Source organism: Lithobates pipiens, unplaced genomic scaffold (genome assembly GCF_037356315.1).
Source record: "Lithobates pipiens isolate NorthernLeopardFrog02 unplaced genomic scaffold, aLitPip1_a1.2 Scaffold_162, whole genome shotgun sequence".
NCBI lineage: Eukaryota > Metazoa > Chordata > Amphibia > Anura > Ranidae > Lithobates > Lithobates pipiens.
Window position 1 is genome coordinate 1,171,831 of NW_027507750.1, and position 21,600 is coordinate 1,193,430.

Genomic DNA, 21,600 nt, shown 5'->3' on the forward strand with positions numbered 1-21,600 from the left:
CTGCGTCTATTCTCCGTCCGTTCTGCGTCCGTTCTGCATTCATTCTCCGTCCGTTCTGCGTTCATTCTCCGTCCGTTCTGCGTCCGTTCTGCGTTCATTCTCCGTCCGTTCTGCATTCATTCTCCGTCCGTTCTGCGTCTATTCTCCGTCCGTTCTGCGTCCGTTCTGCGTTCATTCTCCGTCCGTTCTGCGTCTGTTCTGCGTCTATTCTCCGTCCGTTCTGCGTCCGTTCTGCATTCATTCTCCGTCCGTTCTGCGTTCATTCTCCGTCCGTTCTGCGTCCGTTCTGCGTTCATTCTCCGTCCGTTCTGCATTCATTCTCCGTCCGTTCTGCGTCTGTTCTGCGTCTATTCTCCGTCCGTTCTGCGTCCGTTCTGCATTCATTCTCCGTCCGTTCTGCGTCCGTTCTGCGTTCATTCTCCGTCCGTTCTGCATTCATTCTCCGTCCGTTCTGCGTTCATTCTCCGTCCGTTCTGCGTTCATTCTCCGTCCGTTCTGCGTCTGTTCTGCGTTCATTCTCCGTCCGTTCTGCGTTCATTCTCCGTCCGTTCTGCGTCTGTTCTGCGTCTATTCTCCGTCCGTTCTGCGTCCGTTCTGCATTCATTCTCCGTCCGTTCTGCGTCTATTCTGCGTCTATTCTGCGTCCGTTCTGCGTCCGTTCTGCGTCCGTTCTGCGTCTGTTCTGCGTTCATTCTCCGTCCGTTCTGCGTTCATTCTCCGTCCGTTCTGCGTTCATTCTCCGTCCGTTCTGCGTCTGTTCTGCGTCTATTCTCCGTCCGTTCTGCGTCTATCCTCCGTCCGTTCTGCGTTCATTCTCCGTCCGTTCTGCATTCATTCTCCGTCCGTTCTGCGTCTGTTCTGCGTCTATTCTCCGTCCGTTCTGCATTCATTCTCCGTCCGTTCTGCGTCTATTCTGCGTCCGTTCTGCGTCTGTTCTGCGTTCATTCTCCGTCCGTTCTGCGTTCATTCTCCGCCCGTTCTGCGTTCATTCTCCGTCCGTTCTGCGTCTGTTTTGTGTCTATTCTCCGTCCGTTCTGCATTCATTCTCCGTCTATTCTGCGTCTATTCTGCGTCCGTTCTGCGTCCGTTCTGCGTCCGTTCTGCGTTCATTCTCCGTCCGTTCTGCATTCATTCTCCGTCCGTTCTGCGTCTATTCTGCGTCCGTTCTGCGTCTGTTCTGCGTTCATTCTCCGTCCGTTCTGCGTTCATTCTCCGTCCGTTCTGCATTCATTCTCCGTCCGTTCTGCGTCTGTTCTGCGTCTATTCTCCGTCAGTTCTGCGTCTATTCTCCGTCCGTTCTGCGTTCATTCTCCGTCCGTTCTGCGTTCATTCTCCGTCCGTTCTGCATTCATTCTCCGTCCGTTCTGCGTCTGTTCTGCGTCTATTCTCCGTCCGTTCTGCATTCATTCTCCGTCCGTTCTGCGTCTATTCTGCGTCCGTTCTGCGTCTGTTCTGCGTTCATTCTCCGTCCGTTCTGCGTTCATTCTCCGCCCGTTCTGCGTTCATTCTCCGTCCGTTCTGCGTCTGTTCTGTGTCTATTCTCCGTCCGTTCTGCATTCATTCTCCGTCCGTTCTGCGTCTATTCTGCGTCTATTCTGCGTCCGTTCTGCGTCCGTTCTGCGTCCGTTCTGCGTCTGTTCTGCGTTCATTCTCCGTCCGTTCTGCGTTCATTCTCCGTCCGTTCTGCGTTCATTCTCCATCCGTTCTGCGTCTGTTCTGCGTCTATTCTCCGTCCGTTCTGCGTCTATCCTCCGTCCGTTCTGCGTTCATTCTCCGTCCGTTCTGCATTCATTCTCCGTCCGTTCTGCGTCTGTTCTGCGTCTATTCTCCGTCCGTTCTGCATTCATTCTCCGTCCGTTCTGCGTCTATTCTGCGTCCGTTCTGCGTCCGTTCTGCGTCTGTTCTGCGTTCATTCTCCGTCCGTTCTGCGTTCATTCTCCGCCCGTTCTGCGTTCATTCTCCGTCCGTTCTGCGGCTGTTTTGTGTCTATTCTCCGTCCGTTCTGCATTCATTCTCCGTCCGTTCTGCGTCTATTCTGCGTCTATTCTGCGTCCGTTCTGCATCCGTTCTGCGTTCATTCTCCGTCCGTTCTGCATTCATTCTCCGTCCGTTCTGCGTCTATTCTGCGTCCGTTCTGCGTCTGTTCTGCGTTCATTCTCTGTCCGTTCTGCGTTCATTCTCCGCCCGTTCTGCGTTCATTCTCCGTCCGTTCTGCGTCCGTTCTGCGTCCGTTCTGCGTCTGTTCTGTGTCTATTCTCCGTCCGTTCTGCATTCATTCTCCGTCCGTTCTGCATTCATTCTCCGTCCGTTCTGCGTCTATTCTGCGTCCGTTCTGCGTCTGTTCTGCGTTCATTCTCCGCCCGTTCTGCGTTCATTCTCCGCCCGTTCTGCGTTCATTCTCCGTCCGTTCTGCGTCCGTTCTGCGTCTGTTCTGCGTCTATTCTCCGTCCGTTCTGCATTCATTCTCCGTCCGTTCTGCGTCTATTCTGCGTCCGTTCTGCGTCCGTTCTGCGTCTGTTCTGCGTTCATTCTCCGTCCGTTCTGCGTTCATTCTCCGTCCGTTCTGCGTTCATTCTCCGTCCGTTCTGCGTTCATTCTCCGTCCGTTCTGCGTTCATTCTCCGTCCGTTCTGCGTTCATTCTCCGCCCGTTCTGCGTCTGTTCTGCGTTCATTCTCCGTCCGTTCTGCGTTCATTCTCCGTCCGTTCTGCGTTCATTCTCCGTCCGTTCTGCGTCCGTTCTGCGTCCGTTCTGCGTCTGTTCTGCGTCCGTTCTCCGTCCGTTCTGCGTTCATTCTCCGTCCGTTCTGCGTTCATTCTCCGTCCGTTCTGCGTCCGTTCTCCGTCCGTTCTGCGTCTGTTCTGCGTCTATTCTCCGTCCGTTCTGCATTCATTCTCCGTCCGTTCTGCGTCTATTCTCCGTCCGTTCTGCATTCATTCTCCGTCCGTTCTGCGTTCATTCTCCGTCCGTTCTGCGTTCATTCTCCGTCCGTTCTGCGTCTGTTCTGCGTCTATTCTCCGTCCGTTCTGCGTCCGTTCTGCATTCATTCTCCGTCCGTTCTTCCGTTCTGCGTTCATTCTCCGTCCGTTCTGCATTCATTCTCCGTCCGTTCTGCGTCTATTCTCCGTCCGTTCTGCGTCCGTTCTGCATTCATTCTCCGTCCGTTCTGCGTTCATTCTCCGTCCGTTCTGCGTCTGTTCTGCGTCTATTCTCCGTCCGTTCTGCGTCCGTTCTGCATTCATTCTCCGTCCGTTCTGCGTTCATTCTCCGTCCGTTCTGCGTCCGTTCTGCGTTCATTCTCCGTCCGTTCTGCATTCATTCTCCGTCCGTTCTGCGTCTGTGCTGGAAGAAAGGCGGTTCTGTGGTTTGCGAGTCCTGCAGCCTCCATCCTGAGAGTGGATTACCCTTGGTTCTGCGTTCATTCTCCGTCCGTTCTGCGTTCATTCTCCGTCCGTTCTGCGTTCATTCTCCGTCCGTTCTGCGTTCATTCTCCGTCCGTTCTGCGTCTGTTCTGCGTCTATTCTCCGTCCGTTCTGCGTCCGTTCTGCATTCATTCTCCGTCCGTTCTGCGTTCATTCTCCGTCCGTTCTGCGTCCGTTCTGCGTTCATTCTCCGTCCGTTCTGCATTCATTCTCCGTCCGTTCTGCGTCTATTCTCCGTCCGTTCTGCGTCCGTTCTGCATTCATTCTCCGTCCGTTCTGCGTTCATTCTCCGTCCGTTCTGCGTCTGTTCTGCGTCTATTCTCCGTCCGTTCTGCGTCCGTTCTGCATTCATTCTCCGTCCGTTCTGCGTTCATTCTCCGTCCGTTCTGCGTCCGTTCTGCGTTCATTCTCCGTCCGTTCTGCATTCATTCTCCGTCCGTTCTGCGTCTGTTCTGCGTCTATTCTCCGTCCGTTCTGCGTCCGTTCTGCATTCATTCTCCGTCCGTTCTGCGTCCGTTCTGCGTTCATTCTCCGTCCGTTCTGCATTCATTCTCCGTCCGTTCTGCGTTCATTCTCCGTCCGTTCTGCGTTCATTCTCCGTCCGTTCTGCGTCTGTTCTGCGTTCATTCTCCGTCCGTTCTGCGTTCATTCTCCGTCCGTTCTGCGTCTGTTCTGCGTCTATTCTCCGTCCGTTCTGCGTCCGTTCTGCATTCATTCTCCGTCCGTTCTGCGTTCATTCTCCGTCCGTTCTCCGTCCGTTCTGCGTTCATTCTCCGTCCGTTCTGCATTCATTCTCCGTCCGTTCTGCGTCTGTGCTGGAAGAAAGGCGGTTCTGTGGTTTGCGAGTCCTGCAGCCTCCATCCTGAGAGTGGATTACCCTTGGTTCTGCATTCATTCTCCGTCCGTTCTGCGTTCATTCTCCGTCCGTTCTGCGTCTGTTCTGCGTCTATTCTCCGTCCGTTCTGCGTCCGTTCTGCATTCATTCTCCGTCCGTTCTGCGTTCATTCTCCGTCCGTTCTGCGTCCGTTCTGCGTTCATTCTCCGTCCGTTCTGCGTCTGTTCTGCGTCTATTCTCCGTCCGTTCTGCGTCCGTTCTGCATTCATTCTCCGTCCGTTCTGCGTTCATTCTCCGTCCGTTCTGCGTTCATTCTCCGTCCGTTCTGCATTCATTCTCCGTCCGTTCTGCGTCTGTTCTGCGTCTATTCTCCGTCCGTTCTGCGTCCGTTCTGCGTTCATTCTCCGTCCGTTCTGCGTCCGTTCTGCGTTCATTCTCCGTCCGTTCTGCGTTCATTCTCCGTCCGTTCTACGTTCATTCTCCGTCCGTTCTGCATTCATTCTCCGTCAGTTCTGCGTCTGTTCTGCGTCTATTCTCCGTCCGTTCTGCGTCCGTTCTGCATTCATTCTCCGTCCGTTCTGCGTTCATTCTCCGTCCGTTCTGCGTCCGTTCTGCGTTCATTCTCCGTCCGTTCTGCGTCTGTTCTGCGTCTATTCTCCGTCCGTTCTGCGTCCGTTCTGCATTCATTCTCCGTCCGTTCTGCGTTCATTCTCCGTCCGTTCTGCGTCCGTTCTGCGTTCATTCTCCGTCCGTTCTGCATTCATTCTCCGTCCGTTCTGCGTCTGTTCTGCGTCTATTCTCCGTCCGTTCTGCGTCCGTTCTGCATTCATTCTCCGTCCGTTCTGCGTCCGTTCTGCGTTCATTCTCCGTCCGTTCTGCGTTCATTCTCCGTCCGTTCTGCGTTCATTCTCCGTCCGTTCTGCGTTCATTCTCCGTCCGTTCTGCGTCTGTTCTGCGTTCATTCTCCGTCCGTTCTGCGTTCATTCTCCGTCCGTTCTGCGTCTGTTCTGCGTCTATTCTCCGTCCGTTCTGCGTCCGTTCTGCATTCATTCTCCGTCCGTTCTGCGTTCATTCTCCGTCCGTTCTGCGTCCGTTCTGCGTTCATTCTCCGTCCGTTCTGCATTCATTCTCCGTCCGTTCTGCGTCTGTGCTGGAAGAAAGGCGGTTCTGTGGTTTGCGAGTCCTGCAGCCTCCATCCTGAGAGTGGATTACCCTTGGTTCTGCGTTCATTCTCCGTCCGTTCTGCGTTCATTCTCCGTCCGTTCTGCGTTCATTCTCCGTCCGTTCTGCGTTCATTCTCCGTCCGTTCTGCGTCTGTTCTGCGTCTATTCTCCGTCCGTTCTGCGTCCGTTCTGCATTCATTCTCCGTCCGTTCTGCGTTCATTCTCCGTCCGTTCTGCGTCCGTTCTGCGTTCATTCTCCGTCCGTTCTGCATTCATTCTCCGTCCGTTCTGCGTCTATTCTCCGTCCGTTCTGCGTCCGTTCTGCGTTCATTCTCCGTCCGTTCTGCGTCTGTTCTGCGTCTATTCTCCGTCCGTTCTGCGTCCGTTCTGCATTCATTCTCCGTCCGTTCTGCGTTCATTCTCCGTCCGTTCTGCGTCCGTTCTGCGTTCATTCTCCGTCCGTTCTGCATTCATTCTCCGTCCGTTCTGCGTCTGTTCTGCGTCTATTCTCCGTCCGTTCTGCGTCCGTTCTGCATTCATTCTCCGTCCGTTCTGCGTCCGTTCTGCGTTCATTCTCCGTCCGTTCTGCATTCATTCTCCGTCCGTTCTGCGTTCATTCTCCGTCCGTTCTGCGTTCATTCTCCGTCCGTTCTGCGTCTGTTCTGCGTTCATTCTCCGTCCGTTCTGCGTTCATTCTCCGTCCGTTCTGCGTCTGTTCTGCGTCTATTCTCCGTCCGTTCTGCGTCCGTTCTGCATTCATTCTCCGTCCGTTCTGCGTCTATTCTGCGTCTATTCTGCGTCCGTTCTGCGTCCGTTCTGCGTCCGTTCTGCGTCCGTTCTGCGTCTGTTCTGCGTTCATTCTCCGTCCGTTCTGCGTTCATTCTCCGTCCGTTCTGCGTCTGTTCTGCGTCTATTCTCCGTCCGTTCTGCGTCTATCCTCCGTCCGTTCTGCGTTCATTCTCCGTCCGTTCTGCATTCATTCTCCGTCCGTTCTGCGTCTGTTCTGCGTCTATTCTCCGTCCGTTCTGCATTCATTCTCCGTCCGTTCTGCGTCTATTCTGCGTCCGTTCTGCGTCTGTTCTGCGTTCATTCTCCGTCCGTTCTGCGTTCATTCTCCGCCCGTTCTGCGTTCATTCTCCGTCCGTTCTGCGTCTGTTTTGTGTCTATTCTCCGTCCGTTCTGCATTCATTCTCCGTCTATTCTGCGTCTATTCTGCGTCCGTTCTGCGTCCGTTCTGCGTCCGTTCTGCGTTCATTCTCCGTCCGTTCTGCATTCATTCTCCGTCCGTTCTGCGTCTATTCTGCGTCCGTTCTGCGTCTGTTCTGCGTTCATTCTCCGTCTGTTCTGCGTTCATTCTCCGTCCGTTCTGCATTCATTCTCCGTCCGTTCTGCGTCTGTTCTGCGTCTATTCTCCGTCAGTTCTGCGTCTATTCTCCGTCCGTTCTGCGTTCATTCTCCGTCCGTTCTGCGTTCATTCTCCGTCCGTTCTGCATTCATTCTCCGTCCGTTCTGCGTCTGTTCTGCGTCTATTCTCCGTCCGTTCTGCATTCATTCTCCGTCCGTTCTGCGTCTATTCTGCGTCCGTTCTGCGTCTGTTCTGCGTTCATTCTCCGTCCGTTCTGCGTTCATTCTCCGCCCGTTCTGCGTTCATTCTCCGTCCGTTCTGCGTCTGTTCTGTGTCTATTCTCCGTCCGTTCTGCATTCATTCTCCGTCCGTTCTGCGTCTATTCTGCGTCTATTCTGCGTCCGTTCTGCGTCCGTTCTGCGTCCGTTCTGCGTCTGTTCTGCGTTCATTCTCCGTCCGTTCTGCGTTCATTCTCCGTCCGTTCTGCGTTCATTCTCCATCCGTTCTGCGTCTGTTCTGCGTCTATTCTCCGTCCGTTCTGCGTCTATCCTCCGTCCGTTCTGCGTTCATTCTCCGTCCGTTCTGCATTCATTCTCCGTCCGTTCTGCGTCTGTTCTGCGTCTATTCTCCGTCCGTTCTGCATTCATTCTCCGTCCGTTCTGCGTCTATTCTGCGTCCGTTCTGCGTCCGTTCTGCGTCTGTTCTGCGTTCATTCTCCGTCCGTTCTGCGTTCATTCTCCGCCCGTTCTGCGTTCATTCTCCGTCCGTTCTGCGGCTGTTTTGTGTCTATTCTCCGTCCGTTCTGCATTCATTCTCCGTCCGTTCTGCGTCTATTCTGCGTCTATTCTGCGTCCGTTCTGCATCCGTTCTGCGTTCATTCTCCGTCCGTTCTGCATTCATTCTCCGTCCGTTCTGCGTCTATTCTGCGTCCGTTCTGCGTCTGTTCTGCGTTCATTCTCTGTCCGTTCTGCGTTCATTCTCCGCCCGTTCTGCGTTCATTCTCCGTCCGTTCTGCGTCCGTTCTGCGTCCGTTCTGCGTCTGTTCTGTGTCTATTCTCCGTCCGTTCTGCATTCATTCTCCGTCCGTTCTGCATTCATTCTCCGTCCGTTCTGCGTCTATTCTGCGTCCGTTCTGCGTCTGTTCTGCGTTCATTCTCCGCCCGTTCTGCGTTCATTCTCCGCCCGTTCTGCGTTCATTCTCCGTCCGTTCTGCGTCCGTTCTGCGTCTGTTCTGCGTCTATTCTCCGTCCGTTCTGCATTCATTCTCCGTCCGTTCTGCGTCTATTCTGCGTCCGTTCTGCGTCCGTTCTGCGTCTGTTCTGCGTTCATTCTCCGTCCGTTCTGCGTTCATTCTCCGTCCGTTCTGCGTTCATTCTCCGTCCGTTCTGCGTTCATTCTCCGTCCGTTCTGCGTTCATTCTCCGTCCGTTCTGCGTTCATTCTCCGCCCGTTCTGCGTCTGTTCTGCGTTCATTCTCCGTCCGTTCTGCGTTCATTCTCCGTCCGTTCTGCGTTCATTCTCCGTCCGTTCTGCGTCCGTTCTGCGTCCGTTCTGCGTCTGTTCTGCGTCCGTTCTCCGTCCGTTCTGCGTTCATTCTCCGTCCGTTCTGCGTTCATTCTCCGTCCGTTCTGCGTCCGTTCTCCGTCCGTTCTGCGTCTGTTCTGCGTCTATTCTCCGTCCGTTCTGCATTCATTCTCCGTCCGTTCTGCGTCTATTCTGCGTCCGTTCTGCGTCCGTTCTGCGTCTGTTCTGCGTTCATTCTCCGTCCGTTCTGCGTTCATTCTCCGCCCGTTCTGCGTTCATTCTCCGTCCGTTCTGCGGCTGTTTTGTGTCTATTCTCCGTCCGTTCTGCATTCATTCTCCGTCCGTTCTGCGTCTATTCTGCGTCCGTTCTGCGTCTGTTCTGCGTTCATTCTCTGTCCGTTCTGCGTTCATTCTCCGTCCGTTCTGCGTTCATTCTCCGTCCATTCTGCGTTCGTTCTCCGTCCGTTCTGCGTCCGTTCTGCGTCCGTTCTGCGTCCGTTCTGCGTCTGTTCTGCGTCCGTTCTCCGTCCGTTCTGCGTTCATTCTCCGTCCGTTCTGCGTCCGTTCTACGTCCGTTCTGCGTCCGTTCTGCGTCTGTTCTGCGTTCATTCTCCGTCCGTTCTGCGTTCATTCTCCGTCCGTTCTGCGTCCGTTCTGCGTCTGTTCTGCGTCTGTTCTGCGTCTGTTCTGCGTCCGTTCTGCGTCTATTCTGCGTCCGTTCTGCGTCCGTTCTGCGTCCGTTCTGCGTCTATTCTGCGTCTATTCTGCGTCTATTCTGCGTCCGTTCTGCGTCCGTTCTGCGTCCGTTCTGCGTCTATTCTGCGTCCATTCTGCGTTCATTCTCCGTCCGTTCTGCGTCCGTTCTGCGTCTGTTCTGCGTCTATTCTCCGTCCGTTCTGCATTCATTCTCCGTCCGTTCTGCGTCCGTTCTGCGTCTGTTCTGCGTTCATTCTCCGTCCGTTCTGCGTTCATTCTCCGTCCGTTCTGCATTCATTCTCCGTCCGTTCTGCGTTCATTCTCCGTCCGTTCTGCGTTCATTCTCCGTCCGTTCTGCGTCTGTTCTGCGTTCATTCTCCGTCCGTTCTGCGTTCATTCTCCGTCTGTTCTGCGTCTGTTCTGCGTCCGTTCTGCGTCTATTCTGCGTCCATTCTGCGTCTGTTCTGCGTCTGTTCTGCGTCTGTTCTGCGTCTGTTCTGCGTCTGTTCTGCGTCCGTTCTGCGTCTATTCTGCGTCCGTTCTGCGTCTATTCTGCGTCTGTTCTGCGTCTGTTCTGCGTCTGTTCTGCGTCTGTTCTGCGTCCGTTCTGCGTCCGTTCTGCGTCCGTTCTGCATCTGTTCTGCGTCTCTTCTGCGTCTCTTCTGCGTCCGTTCTGCGTCCGTTCTGCGTCTGTTCTGCGTCTGTTCTGCGTTCATTCTCCGTCCGTTCTGCGTTCATTCTCCGCCCGTTCTGCGTTCATTCTCCGTCCATTCTGCGTCCGTTCTGCGTCCGTTCTGCGTCTATTCTCCGTCCGTTCTGCATTCATTCTCCGTCTGTTCTGCATTCATTCTGCGTCCGTTCTGCGTCTGTTCTGCGTTCATTCTCCGTCCGTTCTGCGTTCATTCTCCGCCCGTTCTGCGTTCATTCTCCGCCCGTTCTGCGTCCGTTCTGCGTCTGTTCTGCGTCTATTCTCCGTCCGTTCTGCGTTCATTCTCCGTCCGTTCTGCGTCCGTTCTGCGTCTGTTCTGCGTCTATTCTCCGTCCGTTCTGCGTTCATTCTCCGTCCGTTCTGCATTCATTCTCCGTCCGTTCTGCGTCTGTTCTGCGTCTATTCTCCGTCCGTTCTGCGTTCATTCTCCGTCCGTTCTGCGTTCATTCTCCGTCCGTTCTGCATTCATTCTCCGTCCGTTCTGCGTCTGTTCTGCGTCTATTCTCCGTCCGTTCTGCATTCATTCTCCGTCCGTTCTGCGTCCGTTCTGCGTCCGTTCTGCGTCCGTTCTGCGTCTGTTCTGCGTTCATTCTCCGTCCGTTCTGCGTTCATTCTCCGCCCGTTCTGCATTCATTCTCCGTCCATTCTGCGTCTATTCTGCGTCTGTTCTGCGTCTGTTCTGCGTTCATTCTCCGTCCGTTCTGCGTTCATTCTCCGTCCGTTCTGCGTTCATTCTCCGTCCGTTCTGCGTTCATTCTCCGTCCGTTCTGCGTTCATTCTCCGTCCGTTCTGCATTCATTCTCCGTCCGTTCTGCGTCTCTTCTGCGTCTATTCTCCGTCCGTTCTGCGTCTATTCTCCGTCCGTTCTGCGTTCATTCTCCGTCCGTTCTGCGTTCATTCTCCGTCCGTTCTGCATTCATTCTCCGTCCGTTCTGCGTCTGTTCTGCGTCTATTCTCCATCCGTTCTGCATTCATTCTCCGTCCGTTCTGCGTCTATTCTGCGTCCGTTCTGCGTCTGTTCTGCGTTCATTCTCCGTCCGTTCTGCGTTCATTCTCCGCCCGTTCTGCGTTCATTCTCCGTCCGTTCTGCGTCTGTTCTGTGTCTATTCTCCGTCCGTTCTGCATTCATTCTCCGTCCGTTCTGCGTCTATTCTGCGTCTATTCTGCGTCCGTTCTGCGTCCGTTCTGCGTCCGTTCTGCGTCTGTTCTGCGTTCTTTCTCCGTCCGTTCTGCGTTCATTCTCCGTCCGTTCTGCGTTCATTCTCCGTCCGTTCTGCGTCTGTTCTGCGTCTATTCTCCGTCCGTTCTGCGTCTATCCTCCGTCCGTTCTGCGTTCATTCTCCGTCCGTTCTGCATTCATTCTCCGTCCGTTCTGCGTCTGTTCTGCGTCTATTCTCCGTCCGTTCTGCATTCATTCTCCGTCCGTTCTGCGTCTATTCTGCGTCCGTTCTGCGTCCGTTCTGCGTCTGTTCTGCGTTCATTCTCCGTCCGTTCTGCGTCTATTCTGCGTCTATTCTGCGTCCGTTCTGCGTCCGTTCTGCGTCCGTTCTGCGTCCGTTCTGCGTTCATTCTCCGCCCGTTCTGCGTTCATTCTCCGTCCGTTCTGCGTCTGTTCTCCGTCCGTTCTGCGTCTGTTCTGCGTCTATTCTCCGTCCGTTCTGCATTCATTCTCCGTCCGTTCTGCGTCTATTCTGCGTCCGTTCTGCGTCCGTTCTGCGTCTGTTCTGCGTTCATTCTCCGTCCGTTCTGCGTTCATTCTCCGTCCGTTCTGCGTTCATTCTCCGTCCGTTCTGCGTTCATTCTCCGCCCGTTCTGCGTCTGTTCTGCGTTCATTCTCCGTCCGTTCTGCGTTCATTCTCCGTCCGTTCTGCGTTCATTCTCCGTCCGTTCTGCGTTCATTCTCCGTCCGTTCTGCGTCCGTTCTGCGTCTGTTCTGCGTTCATTCTCCGTCCGTTCTGCGTTCATTCTCCGTCCGTTCTGCGTTCATTCTCCGTCCGTTCTGCGTCCGTTCTGCGTCCGTTCTGCGTCTGTTCTGCGTCTGTTCTGCGTCTGTTCTGCGTCCGTTCTGCGTCTATTCTGCGTCTATTCTGCGTCCGTTCTGCGTCTGTTCTGCGTCCGTTCTGCGTCTATTCTGCGTCCATTCTGCGTTCATTCTCCGTCCGTTCTGCGTCCGTTCTGCGTCTGTTCTGCGTCTATTCTCCGTCCGTTCTGCATTCATTCTCCGTCCGTTCTGCGTCTATTCTGCGTCCGTTCTGCGTCTGTTCTGCGTTCATTCTCCGTCCGTTCTGCGTTCATTCTCCGTCCGTTCTGCGTTCATTCTCCGTCCGTTCTGCGTTCATTCTCCGTCCGTTCTGCGTTCATTCTCCGTCCGTTCTGCGTTCATTCTCCGTCCGTTCTGCGTCTGTTCTGCGTTCATTCTCCGTCCGTTCTGCGTTCATTCTCCGTCCGTTCTGCGTTCATTCTCCGTCCGTTCTGCGTCTGTTCTGCGTTCATTCTCCGTCCGTTCTGCGTTCATTCTCCGTCCGTTCTGCGTTCATTCTCCGTCCGTTCTGCGTCCGTTCTGCGTCTGTTCTGCGTTCGTTCTCCGTCCGTTCTGCGTTCATTCTCCGTCCGTTCTGCGTTCATTCTCCGTCCGTTCTGCGTCCGTTCTGCGTCTGTTCTGCGTCTGTTCTGCGTCCGTTCTGCGTGTATTCTGCGTCCGTTCTGCGTCCGTTCTGCGTCTGTTCTGCGTCCGTTCTGCGTCTGTTCTGCGTCTGTTCTGCGTCTGTTCTGCGTCTGTTCTGCGTCCGTTCTGCGTCCGTTCTGCGTCTCTTCTGCGTCTCTTCTGCGTCTCTTCTGCGTCTCTTCTGCGTCTCTTCTGCGTCCGTTCTGCGTTCATTCTCCGTCCGTTCTGCGTTCATTCTCCGTCCGTTCTGCGTTCATTCTCCGTCCGTTCTGCGTTCATTCTCCGTCCGTTCTGCATTCATTCTCCGTCCGTTCTGCGTCTGTTCTGCGTCTATTCTCCGTCCGTTCTGCGTCTATTCTCCGTCCGTTCTGCGTTCATTCTCCGTCCGTTCTGCGTTCATTCTCCGTCCGTTCTGCATTCATTCTCCGTCCGTTCTGCGTCTGTTCTGCGTCTATTCTCCGTCCGTTCTGCATTCATTCTCCGTCCGTTCTGCGTCTATTCTGCGTCCGTTCTGCGTCTGTTCTGCGTTCATTCTCCGTCCGTTCTGCGTTCATTCTCCGCCCGTTCTGCGTTCATTCTCCGTCCGTTCTGCGTCTGTTCTGTGTCTATTCTCCGTCCGTTCTGCATTCATTCTCCGTCCGTTCTGCGTCTATTCTGCGTCTATTCTGCGTCCGTTCTGCGTCCGTTCTGCGTCCGTTCTGCGTCCGTTCTGCGTCTGTTCTGCGTTCATTCTCCGTCCGTTCTGCGTTCATTCTCCGTCCGTTCTGCGTTCATTCTCCGTCCGTTCTGCGTCTGTTCTGCGTCTATCCTCCGTCCGTTCTGCGTCTATCCTCCGTCCGTTCTGCGTTCATTCTCCGTCCGTTCTGCATTCATTCTCCGTCCGTTCTGCGTCTGTTCTGCGTCTATTCTCCGTCCGTTCTGCATTCATTCTCCGTCCGTTCTGCGTCTATTCTGCGTCCGTTCTGCGTCTGTTCTGCGTTCATTCTCCGTCCGTTCTGCGTTCATTCTCCGCCCGTTCTGCGTTCATTCTCCGTCCGTTCTGCGTCTGTTTTGTGTCTATTCTCCGTCCGTTCTGCATTCATTCTCCGTCCGTTCTGCGTCTATTCTGCGTCTATTCTGCGTCCGTTCTGCGTCCGTTCTGCGTCCGTTCTGCGTCCGTTCTGCGTTCATTCTCCGTCCGTTCTGCATTCATTCTCCGTCCGTTCTGCGTCTATTCTGCGTCCGTTCTGCGTCTGTTCTGCGTTCATTCTCTGTCCGTTCTGCGTTCATTCTCCGCCCGTTCTGCGTTCATTCTCCGTCCGTTCTGCGTCCGTTCTGCGTCTGTTCTGTGTCTATTCTCCGTCCGTTCTGCATTCATTCTCCGTCCGTTCTGCATTCATTCTCCGTCCGTTCTGCGTCTATTCTGCGTCCGTTCTGCGTCTGTTCTGCGTTCATTCTCCGCCCGTTCTGCGTTCATTCTCCGCCCGTTCTGCGTTCATTCTCCGTCCGTTCTGCGTCCGTTCTGCGTCTGTTCTGCGTCTATTCTCCGTCCGTTCTGCATTCATTCTCCGTCCGTTCTGCGTCTATTCTGCGTCCGTTCTGCGTCCGTTCTGCGTCTGTTCTGCGTTCATTCTCCGTCCGTTCTGCGTTCATTCTCCGTCCGTTCTGCGTTCATTCTCCGTCCGTTCTGCGTTCATTCTCCGTCCGTTCTGCGTTCATTCTCCGTCCGTTCTGCGTTCATTCTCCGCCCGTTCTGCGTCTGTTCTGCGTTCATTCTCCGTCCGTTCTGCGTTCATTCTCCGTCCGTTCTGTGTTCATTCTCCGTCCGTTCTGCGTCCGTTCTGCGTCCGTTCTGCGTCCGTTCTGCGTCCGTTCTGCGTTCATTCTCCGTCCGTTCTGCGTTCATTCTCCGTCCGTTCTGCGTTCATTCTCCGTCCGTTCTGCGTCCGTTCTGCGTCCGTTCTGCGTCTGTTCTGCGTCTGTTCTGCGTCTGTTCTGCGTCCGTTCTGCGTCTATTCTGCGTCCGTTCTGCGTCTATTCTGCGTCCGTTCTGCGTCCGTTCTGCGTCTATTCTGCGTCTATTCTGCGTCTATTCTGCGTCCGTTCTGCGTCCGTTCTGCGTCTGTTCTGCGTCTGTTCTGCGTCTGTTCTGCGTCCGTTCTGCGTCTATTCTGCGTCTATTCTGCGTCCGTTCTGCGTCCGTTCTGCGTCTATTCTGCGTCTATTCTGCGTCTATTCTGCGTCCGTTCTGCGTCTGTTCTGCGTCCGTTCTGCGTCTATTCTGCGTCCATTCTGCGTTCATTCTCCGTCGGTTCTGCGTCCGTTCTGCGTCTGTTCTGCGTCTATTCTCCGTCCGTTCTGCATTCATTCTCCGTCTGTTCTGCGTCTATTCTGCGTCCGTTCTGCGTCCGTTCTGCGTCTGTTCTGCGTTCATTCTCCGTCCGTTCTGCGTTCATTCTCCGTCCGTTCTGCGTTCATTCTCCGTCCGTTCTGCGTTCATTCTCCGTCCGTTCTGCGTCCGTTCTGCGTCTGTTCTGCGTCTGTTCTGCGTCCGTTCTGCGTCTGTTCTGCGTCCGTTCTGCGTCTGTTCTGCGTCTGTTCTGCGTCCGTTCTGCGTCTATTCTGCGTCTGTTCTGCGTCTGTTCTGCGTCTGTTCTGCGTCCGTTCTGCGTCCGTTCTGCGTCCGTTCTGCGTCTGTTCTGCGTCTCTTCTGCGTCTGTTCTGCGTTCATTCTCCGTCCGTTCTGCGTTCATTCTCCGTCCGTTCTGCGTTCATTCTCCGTCCGTTCTGCGTTCATTCTCCGTCCGTTCTGCGTCTGTTCTGCGTCTATTCTCCGTCCGTTCTGCGTCTATTCTCCGTCCGTTCTGCGTTCATTCTCCGTCCGTTCTGCGTTCATTCTCCGTCCGTTCTGCATTCATTCTCCGTCCGTTCTGCGTCTGTTCTGCGTCTATTCTCCGTCCGTTCTGCATTCATTCTCCGTCCGTTCTGCGTCTATTCTGCGTCTGTTCTGCGTCTGTTCTGCGTTCATTCTCCATCCGTTCTGCGTTCATTCTCCGCCCGTTCTGCGTTCATTCTCCGTCCGTTCTGCGTCTGTTCTGTGTCTATTCTCCGTCCGTTCTGCATTCATTCTCCGTCCGTTCTGCGTCTATTCTGCGTCTATTCTGCGTCTATTCTGCGTCCGTTCTGCGTCTGTTCTGCGTCCGTTCTGCGTCTATTCTGCGTCCATTCTGCGTTCATTCTCCGTCGGTTCTGCGTCTATTCTCCGTCCGTTCTGCATTCATTCTCCGTCTGTTCTGCGTCTATTCTGCGTCCGTTCTGCGTCCGTTCTGCGTCTGTTCTGCGTTCATTCTCCGTCCGTTCTGCGTTCATTCTCCGTCCGTTCTGCGTTCATTCTCCGTCCGTTCTGCGTTCATTCTCCGTCCGTTCTGCGTCCGTTCTGCGTCTGTTCTGCGTCTGTTCTGCGTCCGTTCTGCGTCTGTTCTGCGTCCGTTCTGCGTCTGTTCTGCGTCTGTTCTGCGTCCGTTCTGCGTCTATTCTGCGTCTGTTCTGCGTCTGTTCTGCGTCCGTTCTGCGTCCGTTCTGCGTCCGTTCTGCGTCTGTTCTGCGTCTCTTCTGCGTCTCTTCTGCGTCTCTTCTGCGTCTCTTCTGCGTCCGTTCTGCGTCTGTTCTGCGTTCATTCTCCGTCCGTTCTGCGTTCATTCTCCGTCCGTTCTGCGTTCATTCTCCGTCCGTTCTGCGTTCATTCTCCGTCCGTACTGCATTCATTCTCCGTCCGTTCTGCGTCTGTTCTGCGTCTATTCTCCGTCCGTTCTGCGTCTATTCTCCGTCCGTTCTGCGTTCATTCTCCGTCCGTTCTGCGTTCATTCTCCGTCCGTTCTGCATTCATTCTCCGTCCGTTCTGCGTCTGTTCTGCGTCTATTCTCCGTCCGTTCTGCATTCATTCTCCGTCCGTTCTGCGTCTATTCTGCGTCCGTTCTGCGTCTGTTCTGCGTTCATTCTCCGTCCGTTCTGCGTTCATTCTCCGCCCGTTCTGCGTTCATTCTCCGTCCGTTCTGCGTCTGTTCTGTGTCTATTCTCCGTCCGTTCTGCATTCATTCTCCGTCCGTTCTGCGTCTATTCTGCGTCTATTCTGCGTCCGTTCTGCGTCCGTTCTGCGTCCGTTCTGCGTCTGTTCTGCGTTCATTCTCCGTCCGTTCTGCGTTCATTCTCCGTCCGTTCTGCGTTCATTCTCCGTCCGTTCTGCGTCTGTTCTGCGTCTATTCTCCGTCCGTTCTGCGTCTATCCTCCGTCCGTTCTGCGTTCATTCTCCGTCCGTTCTGCATTCATTCTCCGTCCGTTCTGCGTCTGTTCTGCGTCTATTCTCCGTCCGTTCTGCGTCTATCCTCCGTCCGTTCTGCGTTCATTCTCCGTCCGTTCTGCATTCATTCTCCGTCCGTTCTGCGTCTGTTCTGCGTCTATTCTCCGTCCGTTCTGCATTCATTCTCCGTCCGTTCTGCGTCTATTCTGCGTCCGTTCTGCGTCCGTTCTGCGTCTGTTCTGCGTTCATTCTCCGTCCGTTCTGCGTTCATTCTCCGCCCGTTCTGCGTTCATTCTCCGTCCGTTCTGCGTCTGTTTTGTGTCTATTCTCCGTCCGTTCTGCATTCATTCTCCGTCCGTTCTGCGTCTATTCTGCGTCTATTCTGCGTCCGTTCTGCGTCCGTTCTGCGTCCGTTCTGCGTCCGTTCTGCGTTCATTCTCCGTCCGTTCTGCATTCATTCTCCGTCCGTTCTGCGTCTATTCTGCGTCCGTTCTGCGTCTGTTCTGCGTTCATTCTCTGTCCGTTCTGCGTTCATTCTCCGCCCGTTCTGCGTTCATTCTCCGTCCGTTCTGCGTCCGTTCTGCGTCTGTTCTGTGTCTATTCTCCGTCCGTTCTGCATTCATTCTCCGTCCGTTCTGCATTCATTCTCATTCTTGTGCTCTGGTCTCATTGCCGATTGATGTGCTCTGGTCTAATGCAGCAGTCCCATTGCTGATCGATGTGCTCTGGTCTCTTTGCTGATCGATGTGCTCCGGTCTGATGCAGCAGTCCCATTGCTGATCGATGTGCTCTGGTCTCATTGCCGATTGATGTGCTCTGGTCTAATGCAGCAGTCCCATTGCTGATCGATGTGCTCTGGTCTCTTTGCTGATCGATGTGCTCCGGTCTGATGCAGCAGTCCCATTGCTGATCGATGTGCTCTGGGCTTATGCAGCGGTCTCATTGCTGATCGATGTGCTCCGGTCTCATTGCAGCGGTCTCATTGCTGATCGATGTGCTTTGGTCTCTTTGCTGATCGATGTGCTCCGGTCTGATGCAGCGGTCTCTTTGCTGATCAATGTGCTCTGGGCTGATGCAGCATTCTCATTGCTGATCGTTGTGCTCTGGTCTCGTTGCTGATCGATGTGCTCTGGTGTCATTGCTGATCGTTGTGCTCTGGTCTGATGCAGCAGTCTCAATGCTGATCGATGTGCTCTGGTCTGATGCAGTGGTCTCATTGCAGATCGATGTGCTTTAGGCTGATGCAGCGGTCTCATTGCTGATCGATGTGCTCTGGTCTCATTGCTGATCGATGTGCTCTGGTCTGATGCAGCGGTCTCGTTGCGGATCGTTGTGCTCTGGTCTCATTGCTGATCGATGTGCTCTGGTCTGATGCAGCGGTCTCGTTGCGGATCGTTGTGCTCTGGTCTCATTGCTGATCGTCGTGCTCTGTCTCATTGCTGATCAATGTGCTCTGGTCCGATGCAGCGGTCTCATTGCTGATCGATGTGCTTTAGGCTGATGCAGCGGTCTCATTGCTGATCGATGTGCTCTGGATTGATGCAGCGGTCTCATTGCTGATCAATGTGCTCTGGTCTCGTTGCTGATCGATGTACTTTAGGCTGATGCAGCGGTCTCATTGCGGATTGTTGTGCTCTGGTCTGATGCAGCGGTCTCATTGCGGATCGTTGTGCTCTGTCTCATTGCTGATCAATGTGCTCTGGTCCGATGCAGCGGTCTCATTGCTGATCGATGTGCTTTAGGCTGATGCAGCGGTCTCATTGCGGATCGTTGTGCTCTGGTCTGATGCAGCGGTCTCTTTGCTGATCAATGTGCTCTGGTCTCGTTGCTGATCGATGTACTTTAGGCTGATGCAGCGGTCTCATTGCGGATCGTTGTGCTCTGGTCTGATGCAGCGGTCTCTTTGCTGATCAATGTGCTCTGGTCTCGTTGCTGATCGATGTACTTTAGGCTGATGCAGCGGTCTCATTGCGGATTGTTGTGCTCTGGTCTGATGCAGCGGTCTCATTGCTGATCAATGTGCTCTGGTCCGATGCAGCGGTCTCATTGCTGATCGATGTGCTTTAGGCTGATGCAGCGGTCTCATTGCTGATCGATGTGCTTTAGGCTGATGCAGCGGTCTCATTGCGGATCGTTGTGCTCTGGTCTGATGCAGCGGTCTCTTTGCTGATCAATGTGCTCTGGTCTCGTTGCTGATCGATGTACTTTAGGCTGATGCAGCGGTCTCATTGCGGATTGTTGTGCTCTGGTCTGATGCAGCGGTCTCATTGCTGATCAATGTGCTCTGGTCCGATGCAGCGGTCTCATTGCTGATCGATGTGCTTTAGGCTGATGCAGCGGTCTCATTGCTGATCGATGTGCTCTGGATTGATGCAGCGGTCTCATTGCTGATCAATGTGCTCTGGTGTCATTGCTGATCGTTGTGCTCCGGTCTGATGCAGCTGTCTCATTGCGGATCGTTGTGCTCTGGTCTGATGCAGCGGTCTCTTTGCTGATCAATGTGCTCTGGTCTCATTGCTGATTGATGTGCTTTAGGCTGATGCAGCGGTCTCATTGCGGATTGTTGTGCTCTGGTCTGATGCAGCGGTCTCATTGCGGATCGTTGTGCTCTGGGCTGATGCAGCATTCTCATTGCTGATCGTTGTGCTCTGGTCTCGTTGCTGATCGTTGTGCTCTGGTCTCTTTGCTGAACGATGTGCTCTGGTCTGATGCAGCGGCCTCATTGCTGATCGATGTGCTCTGGTCTCATTGCTGATCGATGTGCTCTGGTCTCATTGCTGATTGATGTGCTCTGGTCTCATTGCTGATCGATGTGCTCTGTTCTGATGTAGCGGTCTCTTTGATGATTGATGTGCTCTGGTCTTATTCCTGATCGATGTGCTCTGGTCTGATGCAGCGGTCTCATTGATGATCGATGTGCTCTGGTCTCATTGCTGATCGATGTGCTCTGGGCTTTTGCAGCGGTCTCATTGCTGATCGATGTGCTCTGGTCTGATGCAGCCCTCTCATTGCTGATCGTTGTGCTCTGGCCTCATTGCTGATCGATATGCTCAGGATTGATGCAGCCCTCTCATTGCTGATCGATGTGCTCTGGTCTGATGCAGACATTCGTACACCGAACGTTTAATACAGCGATCCTCCTTGTCCCTTCATACGCCAATCATGTCCTTCCACTGATTCCGCCAGAAATCAAGCGAATGACGCCGATGTGCTCTCTGTAGAGTCGGCTCAGACTCCGCCCTGTGGACTACAGAACCCCTCCCCCATCCTATAGTGAAGAGCGCATGCTCAGAAATGAAAGAATACGATCGATGACATCACTCCCAACGTTGTGTTCTGTCTGTGACTTCATCTTCTATGTGAGATCATCAAAAAATACCCAACGAGATCCTCCTCCTTTAATTGTGCCCCATTGTTGGAGGAGGGGTGTGTTGCCACGCCCTATTTTATCACGCCCAGTGTCTGTATAGTGACATCATGCAATGTGTGAGGTGACGCCCCCATGTGGCCGGAGACCGACCTGCTGCACCAGAAGGACCCCAAAGCGAAGTCCATTCAGGGGAGAATACATCGATCGTTCTCCTCCTCCCCCACCTCACCCTTCAGTCTGAGGACAAGGAGGGAAACGATCCTAACACACCGCGGTCCGGGCCCAATCCACAGGATGGTTCTCCCATGCAGCCCACCCTAACTATGGGACCCCACGGCTAAAGGGAGAGACCACCAATCCACTCCTCCACCAGAACCTCCTCCACCAGAACCTCCACCAGAACCTCCTCCTCCACCAGAACCTCCATCACCGCCCACAACCCCCTCCAACAGGATCTCAATCACCTCCCACCACTGCCTCCACCAGAACTTCCATCAACGACCACCACCCCCTCCAAAAGAACCTCCATTACTGGCCACCACCACCTCCATCACCACCCACCTCCACCTCCACCAGAACTTCCATCACCGGCGACAACCGCCTCCACCAGAACCTTCGTCACTGCCTCCACCAGAACTTCCATCACCGGCGACAACCGCCTCCACCAGAACCTTCGTCACTGCCTCCACCAGAACTTCCATCAACGACCACCACCCCCTCCAAAAGAACCTCCATTACTGGCCACCACCACCTCCACCAGAACCTCCATCACCACCCACCTCCACCTCCACCAGAACCTCCATCACCACCCACCTCCACCAGAACCTCCATCACCACCCACCTCCACCAGAACTTCCATCATCGGCGACAACCGCCTCCACCAGAACCTTCGCCACTGCCTCCACCAGAACTTCCATCAACGACCACCACCCCCTCCAAAAGAACCTCCATTACTGGCCACCACCACCTCCACCAGAACCTCCATCACCACCCACCTCCACCAGAACTTCCATCACCGGCGACAACCACCTCCACCAGAACCTTCGCCACTGCCTCCACCAGAACTTCCATCAACGACCACCACCCCCTCCAAAAGAACCTCCATTACTGGCCACCACCACCTCCACCAGAACCTCCATCACCACCCACCTCCACCTCCACCAGAACCTCCATCACCACCCACCTCCACCAGAACCTCCATCACCACCCACCTCCACCAGAACTTCCATCACCGGCGACAACCGCCTCCACCAGAACCTTCGCCACTGCCTCCACCAGAACTTCCATCAACGACCACCACCCCCTCCAAAAGAACCTCCATTACTGGCCACCACCACCTCCACCAGAACCTCCATCACCACCCACCTCCACCAGAACTTCCATCACCGGCGACAACCACCTCCACCAGAACCTTCGCCACTGCCTCCACCAGAACTTCCATCAACGACCACCACCCCCTCCAAAAGAACCTCCATTACTGGCCACCACCACCTCCATCACCACCACCTCCACCAGAACTTCCATCATCGCCCGCCACCGCCTTCAAAAGAACCTTCATTACTGACCACCACTGCCTCCACCAGAACTTACATCACCG